Genomic DNA, 8,767 nt, shown 5'->3' with positions numbered 1-8,767 from the left:
AGTAACAACAGGGAGATTGAAATAACAAGAACAAGCCTTACTTCAACATTTGGTTCCACAATACCAATCTCAACATTGAGCCAATACTCAATCAATACCACAGTCCGTAAACATGATAAGAATAATCAACATAACGATTATCTAGTCTAAGCATGGATAATATGATCAAGGAAAGCAGCAATTACAAGAATAAGACCCACTCGCTTGCTATGACTTGTCAACAACGCATAGGTACTCGTCACCTCACCTATACGTTGTACCCAACATTCAAACACGTAGCAAATAGGAAAATAAGACCTAATCCCTCAAGCCAAAGTTAACCACGACACTTACCTCGCTCCAACTGCCAAACTCAATGCTCAACCACGACTTTTCCCTTCAAACAAGCCTCCGGACCTATAGAATCTAGCAAATTACCAACGAAACGATTCAAATAAAGCCTTAGGAACTACCCATGATTGCAAAGAATTCAATTTAGGCCATTATTGAAAAAGTCAACAAAAGTCAACACCCGGGCCCGCTTGGTCCAAACCCGAAATTCAGACCAAAATCCGATTACACATCCACCCTCGAGCCCGGTTATGTAATTTGTTTTGGAATCCGACCTCAATTGGAGGTCTAGATCCACAATTTATCAAATCCCTAGTTTCTACCCCAAAACCCCCAATTCCACCATGAAAATCTTAGATTTTAGGTTGAAATCTTGTAAAATGTAATGAAATATTGAAAGAAACTAGTTTAGAATCACATACCAAAGATTTGGGGAAGAAAAGTTCTTTGGAAAATCGCCTTTAAGGTTTTAGGTTTTGAAAAATTGAAGAATGGTAGAAAAATTCCGTCTAAGTCATATTTACCCAGCTGCAGATATCGCAAATGCGACCTGGGCTTCACAAATGCGAAGCCTGCAAATGCGAAGTAACCATCGCAAATGCGAAGCCCTTCACACCTATGCTGTATTCACAAATGCGAAGACTGGTTCCTAAATGCGAACTCTAGTGGGACCGCAAATGCGACACAATTGTCGCAAATGCGAAGAATGCCTTCCCCAGACCCATATCGCAAATGCGAAGAATATTTTGCAAATGCGAACCTGTGTGGCCCAGCTTCTCTTCACATTTGCGATAAGAAGCTCGCAAATGCGAACCCCTCAGAGGTCGCAAATGTGATGCTTGATCTCGCAAATGCGAGATCAGAGGCCTGCAACAAGATCAGATACACCAGCAAAATCTCCAAGTCAAATTTCACTCCGCAGCCTATCTGAAACTCAGTCGAGCCCTCGGGGTTCTAAACCAAAAGTGCACACTAGTCTAAAAACATCATACGAACTTGCTCGCGCGATCAAATCACCAAAATAACACCTAGAACTACGAATTGAACACCAAATCAAATGAAATTTTCAAGAAAACTTTGAAACTTCTAATTTCTCAACCGGACATCCGAATCACGTCAAACCAACTCCGTTTCTCACCAAATTTTACATACAAGTCATAAATATGGTATTGGACCTATACCGAGTTCCGAAACCAAAATACAGACCCGATATCCAAAAAGTCAAACCTTGGTCATACATTTGCATTTCATTAAGCCTTAAACTTTCAAATTTCAACAAAGTTCGATATCTCAGGCTAGGGACTTCCGATTTCGATTCCGGACATACGCCAAGTCCCAAATCACGATACGGACGCACTGGGATCATCAAAACACGACTTTGGGTATGTTTACCAAAAATGTTGACCGAAGTCAACTCAAATGAAGTTTTTAGGCAAAATTTCTTATTCTTATCAACTTTTAACATAAAAAGCTTTTCGGAAATATGTCCGGACTACGCACGCAAATCAAGAAGGGTAAAAATGAGATTTTTAAGGCTTAAAAGCACAGAATTGAGTTCTATAACATAAGATGACCTTTCGGATCATCACAGGAAATTTTAGTCCTAGTACAAGTCTAAATAATATAAAAATCTCTTTTTCCGATATATGTCGATATGCAGTTGATACTGGACGGGATTCGCGTCATATATCCGGTTAATGGCAAATATTACGGCCCTCTACTCGCCATGTATAATCGTTCTCCGCATTTCCCGAGGTTCAGAAGCTATACTTGGTCTAGGTTCGTCACTTCACCGTGCCCGATCTCGGACATATTGTTCATTTCTTCCGGGTTTCGATATGAGAGGTTCTTGGGCCTCAACTATAATCATGTCGAGCCGTGCTTCCCCTTTGTTTCCTCACCGGGGAAAACTCTGCCCCCGATTTTACCGGTACACAAATATAACTGCAACAGTATACAATTTAAATATAATTTACATACCACTATAATACAACTTTGATACAATTTCGTAAGTATATTGTATGTCATGTGTTTTTCTTCTTCGAGTTTCAATCTAAAATTTAGCCAAAATCAAGTCTAATATTCACCAGACAACCTCAAATTAAGATATAAACTCCAAAGAATATTTTTAATTGTTTGCAACAACACTCAATCCAAACAAACAATAATTTTAAAAACCCAAATCCGAATTCAAAGCTTCGAAGCTTTTTAATGGTTGACATTGACAATGGTAGAGAGTCAAACACCTTCAAATTTTATTGATTGACAATTTCAATTCGAACACCAATTGTGCAACATGAAAGGAAATTGCTAAGTTCAAAACTCTATAGTAAAATAATTGAAATCCATTAATAAATTTTCGGGAAAAAAAAGGAAAAATTGGGGAAAGAACATAGAAGGAGAGAAGAGAGACGAAGTGGGAGAGAGAGAGCAGGGAAAGAGGGAGAGAGAGAGCGAGGGAAACAACTGATTCCCTATTCAATTCCTAATATAAAGGGATATTCATTAATACTAATTTGTATATAATTTGTAAATTGTATATGCTCATATAATTAGGTTAAAACTTGATTAGGAAGGATAGATAAGTAGATAGGTAAAAATCCTTTTAACACTATACACTCGAGATTGGTGGTCTACCTGTATATTCACCGGTCAGCTCGGTTCAATTTTTTTCTTCAAAAAACTGAAAGCACAAACCAAATTATTGAATTTCTATAAATCAAAACCAAAAATCGAACTGAATTACCAAATTTGGAAAACCTAAATCTTTTATTTGATTCTGTAATTACGTTTTTTCACTGAATTATGAACAACCTTATCAGTCAATGCAAAGCATTTAATAAAATGAAGATTAAGCTAAGTACTTACATTACATAGATGAAGAGCTGTGGTGGAAAGGGGACCGATACAAAGTAATTCCATATGGGATATTGGGCCATTTTCGTATCTATGATCAAGTCTATAGTAGTTTTTTAGTTGCAAAACTAAAGTTAATGGGAGCTCAATCGAACACAATTGCAATAATTTTTAATATTACTCATTATTTCACCGAATAAAGAGCAAAAAATAAATAAATCTGCAGAATTAAATGACAGTGGAATTAATAAATTTAATTGGTTACAATGAAACTAAGGAGGAAGAGCAGAAGTTGGGTGGAAGGAGAGTAGATCTTGAATATCTTCAGTGCTTGACGTCCACATATCAATGAAATTCAAAATGCATACATCATTATATCATGTAAATTGTAACGTCTGTAGCACGTGGCGTGCTTCACTCATTTAATACAATATACTGTTCACAACATCTTAGTCTTTTTTCTTCCTGAATAAGTTTGGACCAGTGAACATAAAAATAAATTGACCAAACATATTGTTCGGGAAAGAAAAGGAATGAAAAGAAAACTTGTGTCCAAAGGTTATTACTATTATATAAAATAGAAGAAGAAATAGTGAATAATTTGTTGTTAAATAAACAGATAATACATATATATAACTTAAATCCTTACTATACTATATCATTTTAATACAATATAAATATTTTAAATTGATCGAATTCATTATTTCTGCTGACAGAATTAAAATGACATATGTCCATGCACTGTGGAAGTCATTATCATCGTTTGTACGTGTCTTTATTTAATTGGAGTAAGAGCAAAGTGAAGGACAAAGATGAGCAGCAAATTAAAGGTCCCCCATTATATATGAGTTTGCCTTCTCCCTGTCCCTCCCCTTGATATGGGAAGGAAGTCTCGTACTACCTATTCTGCCTTCTAAAACTTCACAACCATATCAAACTATAAACACACAACTGGTAACTATTTATCTGCATTCGATATTTATATCGAGTCAAATACTTCAATCATATTTAAGTGATTAATATATACATACAAGACACATTTAATGTAAATATTAGGTGCATGTAAGTTTTTTACTGGGCTATAACCAAGACTCTGAAATAATATTCAGTCGTACAAATAATAAGGTTGTATGCGATAGAAATCCGGGCTACCCGATTTCATTCTTTGGTCGAGGTAGGAATGTCACGTCAAAGAGCTAGGACGTCGAGTTCGGACCGAGGTCGACATCAGTTGCGGCCAGAAAGAAACAGACTTCGAGTGACATCGGTATAGCTTGATAACGGAAAATGCGAGATATCCGCGATTGGTCGAGGATCGTGACGTGAATCTCGGAACGGATCAATCTACGACAATTAATCAGATATCAATATGGTTTCCTACTATAATTAGAAGTGTACCTTATTTAGGACTCCTCTATTATATAAAGAGGGATCCCATTCATTATAAGGAGGATTATTGTTCATTAACAAGAATATATACACTCATTACTTTCCTGCTATTTCACTTATTGTTCATCAGAGTTGCTTTATCATTTACTATTCTTACTATCCCACCCCCAGACTACCCCAAGTCGAGGTTGAGACATGGCTAGCACACTGGTTTGATTTACTTTATTATCTAATTTATTTTCTTGTTTATCAATTGGTATTGGACGAAATCACATATCCTTAAAATCACAATATGAGTTTAATTGTTATCCGAATTTGAGGATAAACAGTTTGGCGCCCACCGTGGGGCTAAGGATAATAGTGATTGTTCGGTGCTGATTCCGATAACACACATTATTTTATGCTTGTTCTTGTCAAGTGTCTTTGCTCTCAAGTTAAAACATGTCAAACTCACAAAACGCACCCACATATGGTGAAGATGGTCTCGGGTTTCACGGGGAAAACGACAATGTGCTCCAGGAGCCGAGGTGCCATAAGCTAATCTCGGGGGGAGCACCAGTTGCCAATCTAGTCGACGTTAGTTTGTACGTTGCTTTGCGGACCTAGGCGCGGACCCCGAAGGAAGTTTACGCAGAGAAGGCCAATCTGGCGGACAAGGTACACAAGGCAGCAGAGACGGAGGAGTTAGTCTCCAGGTGATATTCGAGATGCAACAGGCTCAACATGCCGCTATTGCTCAGTTACATAAAATCAACATAGGACTCCGAGTGGGGTCGAGCCAGAAATCATTTGCCGTATCGAGCCAGTGCCAGAAAGGTCGAATGGTAACGAATCGGGGATTGATCCTGCAATAATAAAAATGCTCGAGAAGTTCACCAAAAGAATTGAGTCAGGAGAGAAGAAAATCGAAGCTAATGATAAAAAAGTGGAAACATACAACTCCTGAGTTGATCAGATACCGGGGGCACCACCCATCTTGAATGGGATGGATTCGAAGAAATTTGTACAAAAGTCATTCCCTTCAAGTGCGGCTCCGAACCCCATTCCAAAGAAGTTTCGTATGCCGACATACCTAAATACAATGGGACCACCGATCCCAACGAGAATGTCACCTCTTACACATGCGCCATCAAGGCTAACGATTTGGAAGATGATGAGATCGAATCTATTTTATTGAAGAAGTTCTGGGAAACCCTATCGAAAGGAGCAATGATTCGGTACCACAATCTACCACCAAATTCCATTGACTCGTTTGCCATGTTAGAAGACTTTTTTCGTAAAGGCACATGCCGGAGCCATAAAGGTTGCGACAAGGAAATCAGACCTTTTTAAAGTAAGACAAAGGGATAATGAAATGTTGAGGGAGTTTGTATCCTGATTTCAAATGGAACGCATGGAGTTGCCACCGGTCACAGATGATTGGGACGTTCAAGCTTTCACTCAGGGATTGAATGAACGAAGTTCGATAGCATCACGCCGGTCAAAGCAAAATCTAATCGAATATCCGATTGTAACTTGGGCAGATGTACATAATCGGTACCAATCGAAGATCAGGGTCGAGGATGACCAATTAGGAGTTCATTCCGATTCAGTGCACCCGAACATGTCAGTCGCCAAAAATCAGAGGGACATCGATAGAGAGCCATGATCGAACAAAGACCGATATCAATCATACACCTCAGATTGCAGGAACAGTGGTCCAGGACGCAATCACGCCCGGAACGATCGGAGAAACAATCGAGGATAGAATTCTCGGGGACTCATGAGCAATAGTAGTTTTGACAAGTACGCCGACCCACAGAGGCACCTCGATTATCTGAGTATAATTTTAGTGTCGATGCGTGAGGTATTGTATCAGCAATTGCAAGAATCAAAGACACCAGATGGCCTAGGCCTATACAGACTGATCCTTCCCAAAGGAACCCCAATCTGATGTGTAAATATCATGGCACGCATGGTCACATGACCGAGGATTGCAGTCAATTGACAGAGGAGATAGCCCGTTTATTCAATGAGGGCTACCTTCGAGAATTCCTATGTGATCGAGCCAAGAATCATTTCAGGGAAAGGGACGCCAACAAGAAAATTGAACAGGAAAAGCCACAACATGTAATTCATATGATCGTCGAAGGGGTCGATATTCCACAAGGGCCCGTGTTCAAGCGCTCTAAGATATCAACTACTAGGGAGAAACAGACCCAAGACTATGTGCCAGAAGGCATCGTATCATTCAACGACGAGGAGGCAGAAGGAATTTCTCAGCCTCACAATGACACTCTGGTAATCTCTATCTTATTAAATAAAGTTCAAGTTAAGCGTGTTTTAGTGGATCTAGGTAGCTCAGCAAATATCATCCGATCGAGGGACGTGGAGCAACTCGGCCTACAAGATCAGATCGTGCCCGCAGCTCGGGTCTTGAACGGTTTTAATATGGCCAGTGAAACAACTAAAGGAGAGTTATCCTACCGGTGTACGTGGCTGGAACTATCCAAGATACCAAGTTTCACGTGATCGAGGGTGACATGAGGTACAACACCCTACTCGGGAGGTCTTGGATCCATAACATGAGGGCAGTCCCTTCGACTCTCCACCAAATGATGAAATTCCCGACGTCGGACGGGGTAAAAACAATGTATGGGGAGAAGCATGCTGCAAAAGAAATGTTCGCGGCCGATGAGGTAATACCGATTTCGGCACTATCAACATCGGAAGGATCGGGTATCAAGGGTAAACAGGAAGCCAAATAGCAATCACCGCCACCAGCCTCGACCGAATCGGAGAAGCAGGAAATGTAAGAGGAAAAGGAAGATTTTTTGACCCCTCGAACTTTTGCTGTTCCCGAAGATTTCGATGCCACCAAATCAACGGTCGAAGAGCTGGAACAGGTTATATTGATCGAGCACCTGCCCGAGCGAAAGGTATACCTGGGAACGGGGTTAACCCCCGAACTCAGGAAAAAGCTTTTTCATTTTCTTATTGATAACATAAATTGTTTTCCTTGGTCCCACTTAAATATGACAGGGATCCCGCTGGAAATAACAACGTATTGACTAAGCCTGGACCCAAAGTTCAGACCGGTGAAACAAAAGTGAAGGCCCCAGTCCGAGGTAAAGCAAGCATTCTTAAAGGACAAGGTAACTAAACTTCTCAAAATAGGGTCCATTTGGGAAGTAAAGTACCACGAATGGTTAGATAATGTAGTCGTAGTTCCCAAAAAAGGGATCAAACTTAGGATGTGTGTAGATTATAAGGATTTAAACAAGGCATGTCCCAAAGATTCTTTTCCACTGCCTACATCGATCGCATGATCAACGCCGCGGCCGGCCACGAGATCCTTAGTTGTCTCGATGCCTATTCCGGGTACAATCAAATTCAAATGAACCCGGAAGACCAAGAAAAGACTTCATTCATCACCAAGTATGGAANTTTGGTTTAACCCTAGCTTGAGGGAATAGGAGTTGAGTCTTGTTGCTAATTGCTATGTGATCGAGTACGATGTATAGGCATGGTGACGAGTATCTATACATTGGTGTCTAGCATGACCGTGAGTCCTTAAAATGCGATTATCATGAACTGATTGTGAATTCCATGTTTATTGGAGTATTTCTATATGTTGTGAACTACATGTGAATGATGATATGATAATTTGATTCCTAGGAGCATTAGCTCGAATTGTGATACGAATATTGAAAGTATATGAAATGACTTGTTTCACTGAGGAGCGTGGCTCCAGTGGTAGAACGAATTGTGAAAAGTAAAAGTGAGAAAGAGAAGAGATCATTATGTTGCCCTCTTGACGGGCTATTGTTGGGTTGTGATTCCTCTGCATTGTGTTCTTGACGGATACTAGGGTCGCTTAGGTTAATGTTTCCTTGTGTCGTGGGATGACTATAGTTATAGCTGAGGTGGTTAAGTAACGTAATAGGCTAGCTATCAATGGGGTGGTTAGGTGAGGTAATCGGTTAGATATAGCTGAGATGGTTAAGTGTGGTAATAGGTTGGTTATAGCTGTGGTAGTTAGATGTTGGGGCTAATGTGGTTATAGTAATCCCCTTGCCGGAATATTTGAGATGATGTTTTGTCCCCTTACTAGGAAGTCGTTATATTGTTGTTTGTGACGGAATATGAGGTAAGAGATTTCTTGGAGCTTGGGCTCCAGTGATATCGTGGGATAAGAAAAGTAAGAAAGAGA

This window comes from Nicotiana attenuata, unplaced genomic scaffold (assembly GCF_001879085.1).
Source record: "Nicotiana attenuata strain UT unplaced genomic scaffold, NIATTr2, whole genome shotgun sequence".
Taxonomy (NCBI): Eukaryota; Viridiplantae; Streptophyta; class Magnoliopsida; order Solanales; family Solanaceae; genus Nicotiana; species Nicotiana attenuata.
Note: the sequence above shows the minus strand (reverse complement) of the source record.